The sequence below is a fragment of the Aphelocoma coerulescens genome, unplaced genomic scaffold (genome assembly GCF_041296385.1).
Source record: "Aphelocoma coerulescens isolate FSJ_1873_10779 unplaced genomic scaffold, UR_Acoe_1.0 HiC_scaffold_77, whole genome shotgun sequence".
NCBI classification, from domain to species: Eukaryota; Metazoa; Chordata; class Aves; order Passeriformes; family Corvidae; genus Aphelocoma; species Aphelocoma coerulescens.
The window spans coordinates 658,208-675,396 of NW_027184063.1; the positions used below are offsets into that span (position 1 = coordinate 658,208).

A 17,189-nucleotide genomic window follows, 5' to 3' on the forward strand; every position below is an offset into this window, starting at 1 on the left:
GGTGGCAGCTTTGGGGGTCTGGAGAGGTCACATCTGCCCTAAAACCACCTCCCAGCCCCACAGCTGCTCCTGGATGCCTCAAACCACCCCACAGCTCCCAGCCAGGACTCCCCCAACCACTCCCTGCAATAGAAATGGCTCCAAGAGCCACCAAATCCCCTTCCCATCTCCCCCAACACCCACCCAAATTCTCTTAAAGCCACAGAGCCATGCCAGGACCACAAAACTCCCTCACAGACTGCCCCAAAAGCCCCCCAAATCCCCTCCCACCCAGTCTCCCCAGACCCCCTCCCAGACCCCATGGCACTGACCAGGACAGGTTGGTGGACAGGAATATCCACAGCCCAGAGTAGCTCGGGCACTTCAGCAGCGATTTGGGCACTTTGGAGGTCACACCCCAAAGGGGGAGACCCAGGGCAGGGACTGGGACAGACAACCGGAATTCCTGGAGAACAGATGGGCTCAGGTGGACACGTTCTGCCAGCACAACTACGAGATTGTGGCTCCAATCTGCCTGGCTTTGCAGCCCTGCAACACTCAGATCCTCCCAAATATTTCCCTGAACCACAAATTCATCCCCAAATTCCGGGAAAATGGTGGAGCTTTAGATCTCTTTGTTTAATTTCTTCATTTTTACCCCAGTTTTGATTGTTTTGACAGGATAAACATGGAAATTACTTAGGCTGGAAAAGACCTCCAAGATCATCCAGGGTGGCTTGATGCCAGCAGAAGAAACATTTGGACAGAGTAGATGACATTTTTTAGGGTGTAAAGTTAAAAAATCAGCTCTTCCCAATGAATTTCCAATGTTGATCTGAGTCCCGATGGATGTTCCTGCCCCTGCGTTCACCCAGGTGCCTATAGGGATCCAGGAGAACATGGAGAGCACCAGCCAGGGGTCTTCCCAACATGGATCACAGGGAATGTGGGTCACCAGTGCTCTGCCAAACGTGGCTCCTCTGATGGGAGATGGAGCTGGAGCAGAGGACAAAGCTCTTCCCGCAGCTGGGGCACTCGCAGAGCTTCCCTTAGCAGTGCCTCCGTTGGTGTCGGGTCAAGTTGGAGCTGTCTGAGCAGCTCTTCCCACACTGGGGACACTCGTAGGGCCTCTCCCCAGTGTGGATGCACCGGTGGGTGACGAGGGTGGAGTTTTGCTTGAAGCCCTTCCTGCAGTCGGGGCAGCGGAAGGGCCTCTCATCCGTGTGAATCCGCTGGTGCCGGAGGAGACTGGAAAGAGGTGTGAAACCTCTTCCCACACTCAGAACACTCGTAGGGCCTCTCCCCAGTGTGGATGCGCTGGTGGATATACAGGCTGGATCTCTGTGAGAAGCTCTTCCCACACTAGGGACAGTCGTAGGGCCTCTCCCCAGTGTGGATCCTCTGGTGGCAGAGCAGGTGAGAGCTGTGGCTGAAGCTCTTCCCACATTCCCCACACTCATAAGGCCTCTCCCCAGTGTGACTCCTTTGATGGACAATCAGGTTGGAGCTCCACCTGAAGCTCTTCCAACATTCCCCACACTTGTGGGGCTTCTCCCCATTGTGAAGCTGCTCATGAACCACCCGCTCTGACCTCTGGCTGGATCTCCGGCCGCCTTCCCGGCACAGGGTGGGTCTTTCCTCCTCAGAGCACCCTGGGCTGCGTTCGCAGCCCCTCCTCCTGCGGGATCTCCAGGGCTTTTCCTCCCTGTTGGATTCCTGCGCCGTGGAGCCGCTCAAAACGGCCTCTTCCACCAGGTTCTGCCGCGGGGATTTGTCCTCCCTGGGCTCCGAGCTCAGCTCCTTGTCTGGGGGAGGAAAGACAAGGAGAGGATGGGATTTGCCTCCATGCCACAGGGAAGGGGAAGGAGATCCCCCCAGTCCGTCCCCGGCAGGACGGCGTCGGCAGCGGGGTTGTCCTGCAGCCGGGGGCGATGCTGGGCTGGGAGATGGAGCAGGAGAGAGGGGGAAAGGGGCACTGACTTCCTCCTCACCTGCCTGGGGGTCCCGGGGTATCTTCCTCTTCCTCACAGCCTCCTCCTCCATCTGGCCACGGGTTGGGAATGGGAAATCCTGGTTTGGGGAAAACAAGGAATGAGCACATTGAGTTTGAAGGTCCCTCTGCCCAAGTCCATCTCTAGAAGTCACTGGGCACTGTGTGTCCATAAAAATCTGCTCTGAAAAAGCCTCTCAGGAGTTCCCTGTCTCTGGTCTCTCCCCTTTGGTGTTTGGGGGTTCCCCCTGTCCCAGCTGCTGGGGGTCCCTCTTTTATCGGGGTCCCCCTCTCTACTTGGTCTCCACCCTCCCCAGGCTGCTGGGAGTCCAGGAATCCAAAAGCTCCCCCTTTGGTCTTCCTACTTAGGGATGCTGGGGGTTATGGGATCCCCAGGTCCCTTCTCCCCTTATTCTCTGCTTTGGGGTGCAGGGGGTCCAAGGAGTCCCCCCTCCCCCTCTCCAGGCTGTTGAGGGTCCCATGAATGGCGGCGCTCCCCCCTCTCTGGGCTCCCCACTTTGGGGTCCTGGGGGTCACAGGGGTCTGCTCCTCCAGACTGCCGGGGCTCCCCTGGTCCCGGTACTGCCCCTCTCTGCTCGTCCCACTCTGGGGGTCCTGAGGTTCCCCCTCCGGCTCTCCCAAGGGGTCCCGCAGCCCCCTGGATCTGGGCTGGAGGTGGCTGTGCCTGACCCGGGCAGACCCAACCCCCACCACGGGGCGTACCCCACATCCCCCTGCCCGCTGCCAGGGCTCTGCTGGCACCGCCACAGGGACCCCCAAAAACACCTCCTGGGGACCCCCAATGTCCTCACAAGGGGCATTTTCTGCTCAGCTTTGGAGTTCTTCATTCTCCAAACATCCCCCCCAAAAAAACCCAACCCAGGGAACCTCCCCGGGATATCTGGGCCGAGCTCCCCCTCCCCGGGCACCTGCGGGATGGGGGGCGATGATCCCACGGGTGGGGGGCTGTGAATTCAGGGAGCCCTCGACCTCATGTGGGGAGTGACTGGGTCTGAACTGGGGGCAACTGGGTTCAACTGGAACCACACTGGAAGATAATGGGAGCAGCTATGCCCATGCTGGGGTCATACTGGGATCCTATTGGAAGTGACTGGGATCATACTGGGAGTATCTGTGATCATACTGGAATCAGACTGGGAGGGACTGGAAAGGTGCTGGACATGACTGGAACCACACTGGAGATGACTGGGAGCAACAGAGACCATGCTGGGAGCAAATGGGATCGTATTTGGAGTAACTTGGAGTGACTGGATTCATACTGGGAGCAACTGGGCCCACACTGGGAGTGACAGGGAGTCACTCTGGGCATGACTGGAATAATACTGGGAGTATCTGGGAGTGACTGGGGTCATACTGGAAACATGTAACCATGCTGGGGGTGATTGGGTGCAACTGGGATCATACTGGGAGTGACTGAAAGCAACTGGGATCATACTGGCATTGAGAGGGAGCAGTTGGGATCACATCTGGGGACACTGGGACCATACTGGAAGTGACTGGAACCATACTGGGAGTGACTATGGGTCCTACTGGGATCATCCTGGGAACCACTGGGATTACAGCAGGCGTGAATGGAACCTGACTGGGGGTTACTGGGAGCTGCTGGGCCCATGTTGGGAGGAAAATGTGGACACATTGGGAGCAACTGGGATCAACTGGAAGGTACTGGAACCATACTGAGGGGACTGAGACCACAACTGAGACCACAACTGGCATCATACTGGGAGCAACTGGGACCACACTTTGGGAAACTGACAGAAACTGGGATCATGCTGGAGGACCCTGGAAGTAACTGGGAAAGACTGGGATCATCCTGAGGTAACTGGAACCTTACTGGGGCAACTGGGAGTGCCTGGGAATGACTACAAGCATGCTGAGGCCAACTGGGATATACTGGGAGTGTCTGTAACCATCCTGGGGGTGACTGGAACCGCACTGGGAACAGCTGGGATCATGCTGGGGGGAAATGGGACCATGCTGGGGGCACCTGGGAGCAACTGGATCTATGCTGGGGGCAACTGGGCATGACTGGGACTATTCTAGGGGCAACTGGGATCATACTGGGAGAAACTGGGAACAACTGGAACTATGCTGGGGGCAACTGGGATCATACCAAATCACAGTGGGTCCATGCTGGGCGAGACTGGGATCATACTGAGGGTGACTGGAATCATACTGGGATTGACTAGGAGTGGCTGTGAGCAACTGGAATCGTGCTGAAAGCAACTGGGAAGAAGTGGGAGTGACTGGGAGCATGCTGGGGGTGACTGGGATATACTGGGAGAGACAGGGAGTCACGGGGGCTCATGCTGGCATTGACAGGGAGCAACTGGGATCACACTGGGGGTCACTGGCATCATATTGGGAGTGACTGGGGCCTTGCTGGGATTATAGTGGGTGTCAGTGGGGGTTACTGGGAGCTACCAGGCCCATGCTGAGAGCCTACTGGGGATGCACTGGGAAAAACTGGGAATGATAGGATGCATGCTGGTGACAACTGGGATGTACTGGCAGTGACTGGGATAAATCTGGGGGCAACTGATCCAACTGATGCTAAGGTAACTGGGAGTGCCTGGGAATGAGCATGAGAATGGTCAGGGCAACTGGGATATACTGGGAGTGTCTGAGACCATGCGGGTGGTAACTGGGACCACACTGGGTGTGACTGGGAATGTGCTGGGGAGAACTGGGACCACGCTGGGGGCAAATGTGAGTGACTGGGGCCCTGCTGGGAGAGACTGGCCTCATACTGGGAGTGACTGGACTATGCTGGGGCAACTGGGAGAACTGGGAACACACTGGACAAAAGTGGGAAGAACTGGGAGCAACTGAGACTGTGCTGGGGGCAAATTGCATCATAATGGGGAGTGACTGGGAGTGACTGGGTTCATACTGGGAGCAACAGGGATTCTGCAGGGAGTGAGGGGAAATGACCAGGATCATACTGGGATCATACTGGGCTCATACTGGGAGCAGCCCTTTCCGGCCCCGGGACCCCCGAGCCCCTTTCCCGGCCATGCCGCCCCTGCAGCCCCCAGATCCCCCGACGGGGTCCCGGCAATCCCAGGGGTTCCCCCTCTCGGGGGCCCCGCTTTGGGCTTCTGGGGCTCTCCTCTCTCCGGGGTCCCGCTTAGGGAAGCCGCGGCTCTCCCGGGGGTCCCCAAAACCGGTGTCCCCCCGGCCCCGCCGGCCCCGCGCCGTCCCCACGGGGCCCCGGCAGAGCTCGGAGGGCCCGGCCCGGGAAGCCCAACCCCCACCGCGGGGGGACCCGCATCCCCCCGCCCCCGCCGCGGCTCTGCCGCCACCGGGACCCCCAAAAACACCTCCCGGGACGCCCCGATATCCGCCCGAGGGGCATCTGCGGCTCGCCTTTGGAGTCCCGCAAGCTCCAAACATCGCGCCCGCCCCGACAGAGAGGATGAAAACAGCGAGCCCCAAATAGATTTCCTGGGAGCTCCAAATATCCCTCCCCCCTCCAAAAGCACCGCCCGGGATGTTTGGGCCGAGCTCCCCCTCCCCGGGCACCTGCGGGATGCGGGGCGGGCGATGCTCCCGGCCCGAGCGGCTGCGGATGCAGAGAGCGCTGCCCGCACGTGGAGCCTCCTCCGCCTGCTCCGCCTCCTCCTTCTTCCCCCCGGCCCTCCTCTTCCTCCTCCTCTGTCCCGCCTCCTCCTCCTCCTGCCCTTCCTCCGTCGCAGCGGCCGCGGCCCGGGAGCTCTCGGGGCAGCGGGGCCGGGCCGGGCCACGATGGGAAAGGGCTGGGTCAGCCCAGGGCGAGCTGGGGCAGCGGAGGTTTGGGGCAACAACGGGAAAGGGGTGGGAGAGGGGGGATCCGGGGAGGTGGGGCAGCGGGAAAGGGGTTCCAGTGGGGTCCCCCAGTTAACCCCAGCACCCCCAAACCCCGTCCCAGCCCTCCCCGTTCCCTCCCCACCTCCGGCTGAGTGGGGGGCTCAGCCCAGGACCCGTCGCCGTTCGGGGCTCCCCCGAGTGCAGCAAACGGGACAGTGCCCCCCGAGTGAATTTTTGGGGTTCGCTCTACCATCGGCGCTTTAAGATGCCCTGGTAAAGTCGGTGCCCACTATAACTCCCGTTAAAAGGGCAACACCACTCCCGTTGATTCCGGCAGCAGAGCCCCGGGGGGGTTTGGGGGTCCCGGCAGGGTTTGGGGGCCCGGGGAGGGTTTGGGGGTACCTGGGTGGTGCCGATGATGTCTATGGGGACCCCGTGCCGGCTGTGAACATTCGCGAGGGACTCTTAGGGGGTTTTTGGGGTCCCGGGGGTTTTTGGCGGTTCCCGAGGGGGGTTTTCAGGCGTCTCAAAGCGAGGATTTGGGTGATCCCGGTGGGAATATTTGGGGGTCCCAAGGCTGTTTTGGGGTCCCTGCCGGTGATGGAGATGGGGACTCCGTGCCAGGTATAAACCTTCTCAAGGGGGTTCGGGGGGTGTTGGGAGGTGCCGTGGAAATTTTGGTGTTCTGAGAGGGTTTTGGGGGGTCTGTATGGGGCTTTGCGGTCCTGGGGAGTTTTTGGAGGGTCCTGGGGATATTTTCGGGGTCCCAGGAGAGGTTGGGGTTCCCCGGGGGGGTGTTGGGGATTCCCGGGAGGTTTTGGGGTACCTGGGCGATGCCGGTGACAGAGCTGGGGACCCCGTGCCGGGTATGAACCTTCTCGCTGCGCACGGGCAGCATCAGCGTGTTCAGGGAGATCCTGGGGGGCCCGCGGGGTTCACCCCCAATCCCGGGGGACCTCAAATGCTGAGGGACCCCCTGAACTCCCCTCACCGCTGGATCTGCTGCAGGCAGGGGGGCACCAGCACTCGGCCCCCACCCCCCACTCTCCCGGGGGGCTGCAGAAGAAATCTGGGGGGCACAGACGGGTGAATGGGAGCTGGGGGTCCAGGCCTGGGAGCCGAGGGCTGGTGGTTCCAGAGCTGGGTGAGGGGGCTGGGCAGGTCCAGGGCTGGATGATGGGAGCTGGGGGGATCCAGGGCTGGATGCTGGGAGCTGGGGGGATCCAGGGCTGGATGCTGGGTGCGAGGTGCTCAATGGATGCTGATTCTGGTTGCAGATTCTACTTCACTCTGCATCAGGAAGACTCTCGAGCTGATAGTTTCTTCTGTCACTTCCCTACCTACAAGTCCCTGGCCCCGCCTCCCAGCAGATTCAGAGGGTCTGTTTGCAGAGACACATTCATCACATTCCTTTCAATGTTTCCCTGAAATCGCTGTATTGTTACACTGAATTCAACAAACCTCTGCTTTTGGTGGATGCCTTTTTCTTGGAATGGACAAGAGACCTTCATGTGTGCAAGCCGTGTGCCTTCCTGCTTGCTCTGCTCTGAGGGCAAAAGTCGCTTTCTCTGTTCAGCTGTGCTGCTCCTTTCCACTGTGGTGGCTCCAACAATGGACACTGGCACTTCAAACCAGTGGGAGGAGTTGGAAAATTTGAGTGAAAATAGATTATCCAGAACCCCCCTTGATCTGTCCTCGATCACTCACTGGGCTTGAGGAGATCCTTGATAAGTGCTGCCCGGGAAGCCTGTGAAAACAGGAGTCAATCTGATTTTACCACCCGTGTGCTGTAATGCAGCCTCCAAAAGGAGCGATGCCTTTCTGCACCTGTGCATGCACGCGTCTAAAGCACGTGAATCCTCCATTAGTTCCACATTCATTCTGAGGCTTTGCACCCAACTGTTGATTTGGTCCTGATGTTGCTCATTTTAGCTTCAATGCCCGTAAAACAAAGCAGATCAGAGGAAACAAGAAATTTAAAAACTCAAGAACAACCTCTGATGAAAATGCAGAAGAAAGATTTTATTACAGCATAGTTTTTCTTTTATTAAATCTTTTGTCAGTAGATATGTTGTGCCCAACTACTTCTTTATGCCTTTTGAGCCACAGGTATTTATCATTATTCTTTTTAGTATTTTGAACACCATGTACAACAGACTGATGCAATCTCAAGTAGTTTTCTGTCCAAAGAGATCAAAAATCACGTTTCTTCATCCCAAAGAGACTAAAGCCGGTGTGTTTGGTGTCCCATCTCCCACAGCCGGTCCCGGTGTCTCCGCAGGGGATTTCTGCCCTGGGGCAGCCCCGTGGCCATGGTGACACCCTGAAACACAGATTTAAAAGAAACATAAAGATTTTTGTTATAGGCTAGCTGTGTTGAAATGAGTTAGAATAAGAAAGAAGTTGAGCTGGACTAGAGTTAATTAAAATAATTAATAAGAGATTTGAAATGGTTTTTAAGATGTTAGTAATTGATTACAGAATACTTGATGATCTGTCATTTGTATGTTTGTTTAGCTGTGCTTAGAATTAGAACGGGGAACAGAAATATTGATCAGTTGGTGTAGGGAACAAGGACAATTCCCAATTTCCTCCCTCTGTGGGAACCTATTCAAAAGTCAGGCAAGAGGAAATTTGGAGGTCACTAAAGTAATTAAGATTGTTAAAGTTCAGAGAGGCAAAAAAGGTCCAAGTGAGGGAGATGAACTTACTTTATCTGTCTGGGACCACCGACCCAATTCGAGAGCAGCGACTCAATTCAGAGCACGCACTGCGCATGCTTAGTGACATTAAAGCTCATTTCCATACGAAGCGGAGAATGGCAGGGGTCACTGTTATAAATATGTATTTGTAGTTTGGATATTCATCACTTTTGTGGCTAAATGAACTCTGTAACCGTTCATACCTGGGCACTGCGCATTAGGAAGCTGTTCCACGCCGCTGTCCGGCGCCAATAAAACATTCACTTTCTACTCTAAACTGTTAGAGAGCTTTTGTCTGTGTCAGCTGGATATCGATATGAGATCGATATTCACATCTTGGTAAATCAAGCCCCGAGCACGGACACTGGGGCCGGTGTGCGAAGGCGTTTGGGACTGCACGGACGTTCTTTAGCAGCAATGTTTGTGTTTATTCTCTCTGTCTTTATTCCCTCTCTCTTTACTCTCACTCCATTCTCTTTCTTCTTATCGTGTCTCTCTTTTACCCCCTCTCTTTATCCCCTCTCTCTTTACTCTCACTCTATTCTCTTTCTTCTTATCGTGTCTCTCTTTTCCCCCCTCTCTTTTTATTCCCTTTCTCTTCACTCTCTCTCTTTATTCTCCCTCTGAAGAAAATGAATACAAAACCTACATATTTTAGCAATATAATATTGAACATTTATTAGTAGAACAAAGGCAAATCACAGCGCTGGGGCGCTTGGCAATATTGCCAGAGGCGCCCTCCATTCATTTTCCTGTGGACTTAAGGACTCTCTTAAACTGTTCCATATTCATTAAGCCCACAAAGTCATTTACACTTCACTCAACTTTCCCCCCTCTCCAGAGGCGCCCTCCATTCATTTTCCTGTGGACTTAAGGACTCTCTTAAACTGTTCCGTATTCATTAAGCCCACAAAGTCATTTACACTTCACTCACCTTTCCCCCTCTCCGGTCTCTGCCCCTTCCCCCAGCACGCCGCCGCCTCGGTGCTCGGGATCGCTTCAGAACTGAAGGCAGGCACCCCCCTCCGGTGCCTCCCCAGTCTCCAGCCTCATTTGCAGCTGCCAGTTCCCTTGGGAGGGGTGAGTTCTGAGGAGAGAACAGTCTTCCTGGGATGCACGCGGTTTGTCTTCTTTGTTCCTCTAAGATATCTCGGTTCCTGGCTCTGTAGTTTCTCAGCTCAAAAGACATTTATTACCATGTGTTTATAGAGAAAAAAAACGATGTACTAGAAGGAAAAAAAAAAAAAAACCCTAAAAGTAAAATAGATTTTACAGTAAAATAGCATAAAATGATTATGGGAAAAAAAAGAAAATAACGGCAGAGGTCATTCTGTTGGGACTTTGGGTCTCTTCTCCGAGCTCCGAGCTGGGTCTGAGCCAAGAACCGGTGGGCTGGGACAGACATCGCTGCTGAGGGGCTGAATATTTCCGAAACTGTCTTGGGGTGACCTTATGATGCGTATCCCATATCGCTGCCTATGCCCAGAAATTAACTTTGTGCCTTTCTATGCCTCTAAACTGAGCCTGAGAGGGGGAAGGAAAAACTGAGCAAAACTTTTTCAAAGCAGTTTGCAGCTTGTTCAAGGTCACATAGAGATAGCAGGCTTTTTTTTTTTCCCCTAGCTGTGGCAGGGGAGTGAGGAAGCACCCGGCTTGCTGCTTTCCAGTCAGCTTTTGGCCAGTTGTTTCAGTTTCTTGTTTTCTGGAGAGAGAGACTGAGAGATGGACTTTGCTTTTGCTTCCCTGGAATTCCGGATTTTCTCCCTTTACTACTGGACTGCTTTCAACCTCAGAGCACATCGGGAGGACTTTCCACTGGGCACAGAGGGCCTGGCCCTGGTCCAAGCCCCAGCTCCGAGGAGACCAAAGGGAGGACTCTGACACTTTCCCAGGTTTTTCCTCTACAGCGAAACATTTTATTATTTAGCATTATTTTCCTTTTCCCGTGTGTTTGTTAAATAAATAGTTTTTATCTCCTTCACTTTCCTTCAAGGAAAACTTATTTTTTCCCGAATCTGGGGGGGGGTGGGGGGGGGGGGGAAGGGGTGGTTGTGCCTTCTCTCAGAGGATATATTTCTAAATTTGGCCAAACTGGAACAAATTTAGTGGTGCCCAACTGCGTGGCTCGAAGGAAAGTGAAAAATAACCCTGTGCTAATGACATTTTGGTTTGAATTTACTTATTCTGTGTTGGGGTAAAGTAGTCACCATGCTGGTTGAGTTCATAATGTCTCTCTGGATCAATGTACTCATGTCTTTCTGGTCCTTAGGCTTCATTGAGGTACTAGTGCTTTTTTGGTCCCTAGGGTTGTTTGCCTATCCACAACTTGCTCCAATCTTGTCCCTGATATGTAAATTTTACAGAGCAGGGAGACGAATCAGGATTTCTATTTTGCTGTGCTCGGTGATAATGATTTATAAGAAGTTGACAGAGGCACAGGCAGCTGTTCGAGGTGTGTATGATAAGTGGTTTCTCCGTCCTAACCCCAGTCCTAGCTTCGGTAGCCTGTTTTGGGAATTTATTAGTAATTGCAGCCAGATTGTTAGAGGAGGAGGAGACGGGATTTCCCTTCCCTTTAAATTTGATAGGTTATCTTTTGAGAATGTTCAGTATCCCCTGGATGTTAAAGAGACCACCTTCCTGGCATTTAATCTGATAAGCTTCCTCTATGTGCTCTGTATGTCTCGCAGCTTGTCTAGAATGAGAGCTCAGATTTCCAGGGTGACTGCTGAGACACCTGACCCAGAGGTGGAAAATCCTGAGTGGTGTGGGGAATGGGAGGACATCGGCCAAACCCTAAAGAAATTCTCTGACCCGATAGTTTGGGATTTCCCATCTGAACAAATTCAGAAACCAGCTGAGGTGGGGAAATATCTGAAAGAGAAATACAATGACAATTGCAATGAGAACAAGCTCCTTGCAATATGTTGGGCTTTGGCATATGCCTATTGCACACTGCAGCAGGTAATGGTAGAGAGGCAGGAAGATCAATCAGCAAAGCCTGCAGATACCCCAGTCACTCAGGCTGCAGATAAACCAGACAGCCAGCCCAAACCAGATGGAGAGTCTAAGCCACTGACAGTGGCTCCTGTCACGAGGAAAAAGCACACAACCAAAACTGATCGCCCAGTGAAAGATGATGATGATGCAGGGGAAGGAACCTCAAAAGATGCAGGGGAAGGAACCTCAAAACCACCAACGGAGTCAGGCACAGAAACCATTACTGAGTCCATGTCCATAAAGGACCTTCACAGCCTAAGAAAGGATTACACCCGACAGTCAGATGAATCCATAGTAAGTTGGATGGTCCGTATTTGGGATGCAGCAGGTGATGATGTGATGCTGGACGGTGCTGAAGCGAGGCATTTGGGATCCCTGTCACATGATCCAGTGATCAACCAAGCGATGAAAAGGGGGGCTGACTCTACCAGTGTCTGGAGACGGGTTCTGACAGGCGTGACTGAAAGATACATGTGCGGGGATGATCTCTACATGCAGCAAACCCCGTGGAAGACCACAGAACAAGGGAGAGAACTAAGGGTGGGAGAGGTTATCTTCGCAAATGACCCAGGATTGAAAAGTCCAGACCAGGCCAGAGTTATTCCATACATGTGGCAAAAACTCATACAACTTGGGCCACCAGAATACGCTTCTGCTTTAGCAATAATGAAACTGGACTACGATGTGAATGAGACCGTGAGGGATATGGCAGTGAAGCTCCGAGCATCTGCAGACTCTGTGCATGGCCCAACACATGCAAGAATCGCAGCTGTGGAAACACACATGCAGAAAATGGAAGATGAAATGAAGAAGAGTCTCCAGGAGATTAAAGAGTGCCTTCTCCAGAGAGAAGGTACATCCCACAAAGTGAGCTGTGGAATTTCCTGTGTGACAGTGGGGAAAACATGAGGAAGTGTGGTGGACAACCCACTTCTGCTCTGGCAGCACGAGTGAGTGAACTGAAGGAGCGCACGTCTCAGAAAGGAGGATCTACCAAAAAGGAAGTAGCTCCAGTTGCCTGTAGCCAAACTGCCAGAAATGATGGAAAAGACGATGGCATGTCCAATTCCCATGAAGGAACCTCTAAGATACAGGCCCAGGGAAAGAAGGATAACCAGGCATAGAGGGGCCCTGCCTCTAGCCAGGTAGAGGTCAGGGAAAACCGTGGTTTTTGGACTGTGTGGATTCGTTGGCCTGGTACATCAGAACCACAAAAATATGATGCCTTGGTTGACACTGGTGCGCAGTGTACAATAATTCCATCGCAGCATGTGGGGGTAGAATCTGTTTCTATTGCTGGTGTAACAGGTGGATCACAAAATTTGACCTTGGTGGAAGCTGAGGTGAGCCTGACTGGAAATGAGTGGAAGAAACATCTCATTGTGACTGGCCCAGAGGCCCTGTGCATTTTGGGCATAGACTTCCTCTGGAACGGGTATTTTAGAGACTCAAAGGGACTCAGGTGGGCTTTTGGAATAGCTGCTGTGGAGACAGAGGGCATTAAGCAATTGAACACTTTGCCTGGGCTGTCAGAGAACCCGTCTGCAGTCGGCCTTCTGAAGGTGGAAGAACAAAGAATACCAAGTGCTACCTCAACAGTGCATCGCCGACAGTACCGGACAACTGGAGATGCTGTGATCCCCATCCACAAGATGATCCGTGAGCTGGAGAGCCAAGGGGTGGTCAGCAAGACCCACTCACCCTTCAACAGCCCCATTTGACCTGTGCGCAAGTCTGATGGGGAATGGAGATTGACTGTGGACTATCGTGCTTTGAATGAAGTGACTCCACCGCTGAGCGCTGCTGTGCCGGACATGTTGGAGCTCCAGTACGAGCTGGAGTCCAAAGCAGCAAAGTGGTATGCCACTATTGACATTGCCAATGCATTTTTCTCCATTTCTTTGGCAGCAGAGTGCAGGCCTCAGTTTGCTTTCACCTGGAGGGGTGTGCAGTACACCTGGAACCGACTGCCCCAGGGGTGGAAGCACAGTCCCACCATCTGCCATGGACTGAGCCAGGCTGCACTGGAAAAGGGTGAGGCCCCAGAACATCTGCAGTACATTGACGACATCATTGTGTGGGGGAACACCTCGACAGAAGTGTTTGAGAAAGGAGAGAAAATCGTCCAAATTCTCCTGGAAGCTGGATTCGCCGTCAAGAAGAGCAAAGTCAAGGGACCTGCCCGAGAGATCCAGTTCCTGGGAGTAAAGTGGCAAGATGGACGGCATCAGATTCCCACTGAGGTTGTCAATAAGATCAAAGCAATGTCTCCACCGACCAACAAGAAGGAAACACAAGCTTTCCTAGGTGCCATAGGCTTTTGGAGGATGCATATTCCTGAGTACAGCCAGATTGTGAGCCCTCTCTACCTGGTTACCCGCAAGAAGAACGATTTCCACTGGAGCCCCGAACAGCAACAAGCTTTTGCCCAAATCAAGCAGGAAATCGCTCATGCCGTAGCCCTTGGCCCAGTCAGGACAGGACCCAAAGTGAAGAACGTGCTCTACTCTGCAGCTGGGAGCCATGGTCTGTCCTGGAGCCTTTGGCAGAAGGTGTCTGGTGAGACTCGAGGTCGACCACTGGGATTTTGGAGCCGAAGCTACAGAGGGTCTGAAGCCAACTACACCCCAACAGCGAAGGAAATCTTGGCAGCCTATGAAGGAATCCAAGCTGCCTCAGAAGTAATCGGCACTGAGGCACAACTCCTCCTGGCGCCTCAACTATCGGTGCTGGGGTGGATGTTCAAAGCAGAGGTTCCCTCTACCCACCACGCCACTAATGCCACATGGAGCAAATGGATTGCTCTCATCACACAGCGCGCCCGTATCGGAAAACTGAATCGCCCTGGGATTTTGGAAATAATCACAAACTGGCCTGAAGGTGAAAACTTTGGTCTCGCTGATGAAGAAGAACAAGTGACACGTGCTGAAGAAGCTCCACCGTACAACCAACTGCCATCAGAAGACACACGCTACGCTCTTTTCACCGACGGTTCTTGTCGCATCGTAGGGATGAAACGAAAGTGGAAAGCAGCCGTATGGAGTCCCCCATGATGGGTTGCAGAAGCTACTGAAGGAGAAGGTGGATCAAGCCAGCTGGCTGAACTCAAAGCTGATCAACTAGCCCTGAACATTGCTGAAAGAGAGAAGTGGCCAAAGCTCTACCTCTACACTGATTCATGGATGGTAGCCAATGCTCTGTGGGGATGGCTGGAAAAGTGGGAAAAAGCTAATTGGCAGCGTAGGGGAAAACCAATCTGGGCTGCTGAAGAGTGGAAAAACATCGCTGCCCGAGTAAGAAAGCTGGTTGTGAAAGTCTGCCATGTAGATGCCCATGTCCCCAAGAGTAGGGCTAATGAGGAACACCAAAACAACAAGCAGGTAGATCAGGCTGCAAAGATAGAAGTGTCACAGATAGATTTAGATTTGGAAATGTAAAGGAGAGTTGTTCTTAGCTCGATGGGCCCATGATGCCTCAGGCCATCAGGGCAGAGATGCCACCTATAAGTGGGAACGAGATCGAGGGGTGGATCTAAGCATGGACAGTATCTCCCAGGTGATCCATGATTGTGAGACATGCGCTGCGATCAAGCAGGCCAAGCAGGTGAAGCCCCTGTGGTACGGTGGGCGGTGGTCCAAATACAAGGATGGAGAGGCCTGGCAGATTGATTCCATCACACTGCCTCAAACCCGCCAAGGCAAGCGCCATGTGCTCACAATGGTAGAAGCCACCACAGGATGGCTGGAGACCTACCCTGTGCCTCACGCTACTGCCCGGAACACCATCCTGGGCCTGGAAAAGCAAGTCCTTTGGAGGCATGGTACCCCTGAGAGAATTGAATCTGACAATGGGACTCATTTCAAGAACAGCCTTATAAACACCTGGGCTAGAGAACATGGCATTGAGTGGGTGTACCACATCCCTTACAATGCACCAGCTGCAGGCAAAATGGAACAGTGCCATGGATTGTTGAAAACCACCTTGAAGGCACTGGGTGGGGGAACTTTCAAAAATTGGGAGCAGCATCTGGCAAAGGCCACCTGGTTAGTTAACACCCGAGGTTCCACCAATAGAGCTGGTCCAGCCCAATCTGAATCCCTGCATACAGTAGATGGAGATAAGGTCCCAGTAGTGCATGTCAGAGGCCTGTTAGGAAAGACTGTGTGGATAAATTCTGCCTCGAGTACAGACAAACCCATCTGTGGGGTTGTCTTTGCTCAGGGACCTGGTTGCACGTGGTGGGTAATGCAGAAAGATGGAACAACACGTTGTGTACTGCAGGAAGATCTGATTGTTGTGTGAAAACCATCTGTAATGTGGAATGCCTGTGTACCACTGCTTGCTGATTGTCTCTGTCACTGTTCGTACATAGCTGTGTATATGTATATGTATATGTATATGTATATGTATATGTATATGTATATGTATATGTATTGATGTGGGTGTGTAGAGTTAGAATATCTTAGTTTGGGCATTGAGCCAATGATATGGGATAAGGGGTGGAATGTCTTGGGGTGACTTTGTGATGTGTATCCCGTATCACTGCCCTATGCCCAGAAATTAACTTTGTGCCTTTCTATGCCTCTAAACTGAGCCTGAGAGGGGGAAGGAAAAATCTGAGCAAAACTTTCTCAAAGCAGTTTGCAGCTTGTTCAAGGTCACACAGAGATAGGGACTTTCTTCTTCCCAGCTTGCTGCTTCCCTGGTCAGCTTTTGGCCAGTTCTTCAGCTTCTTTTTCTCCAAAGGGAGACTGAGAGCTGAATTTTTTTTCATTCCCTGGAATTTTGGATTTTCTCCCTTTTCTGATGGGCTGCTTCAATATCAGAGCACATTGGCAGGACTTGCCACTGAGCACAGAGGGCCTGGCCCTGGCCCAAGCCCCAGCTCCGAGGAGACCAAAGGAAGGACTCTAACATTTTCTCAGGTTTTCCCTCCACACTGAAAGATTTTATTATTTAGCATTATTTTCCTTTTCCCGTGTGTTTGTTAAATAAATAGTTTTTATCTCCTTCACTTTCCTTTGAGGAAAACTTATTTTTTCCTGAACCAGGTTCAGGGGAGGGGTGGTTGTGCCTTCTCTCAGAGGATATATTTCTAAATTTGGCCAAACTGGCACATATGCAAATGAACCAAACTTACAAAACTGTGAAGAACTCCTGACCTGTTGTCCATCTTGGGGTCCCTCTTGGCAGTAGCCTCTGGCTACCCTGGGTGTACCTTTGAAGGCCTTGCAAATAAATACCTACCTTTATTCCCTTATTCTGGTCTAGCCTCTGTTTTTAGGTGGCCTCTCAAGGCATCAGCAGGGGCTGCGATTCCACACTTGTGGAGACCAGAACCGCCCCCAGGATCCCAACACTGCCTGACAGCGCTCCGGACACCGGGATGGTCGCGTGTCCGAGTCTCGGCCACTGTGCTGCTGCTTCGTTTGCTCGTAGGCAAACACCCAGAGGCCACTGTTAAGCCCGGATGGTCTCTGCTTCTGCCCTCTTCCTGATCCCGTGCAGGGATGGAGCACTGCTGTGCTTTCAGGAAGCTGCTCTTGAAAGCTTCCAGCATTCCAAGCTCCTTTGCCCTCCGTGGAGGCTTGCCACGGAATCCCTCACAGCTGCCTCCAGAGCATACTCCTGTTGGCTGTTCTAAAATCCAGGGCGTATCAGGGTGCTCAGCAAGACCTCTGACTCCACAGTGTTGTGGAACTGGACCT

General features: G+C 52.9%; 1 pseudogene; it reads right to left on the reverse strand.

Annotated features, from left to right (window-relative positions):
* Positions 1–1,028: 1,028 nt before the first annotated feature.
* The window catches only part of LOC138102477 (zinc finger and SCAN domain-containing protein 2-like), a 62,267-nt pseudogene continuing 46,106 nt past the window's right edge, over positions 1,029–17,189 (reverse strand).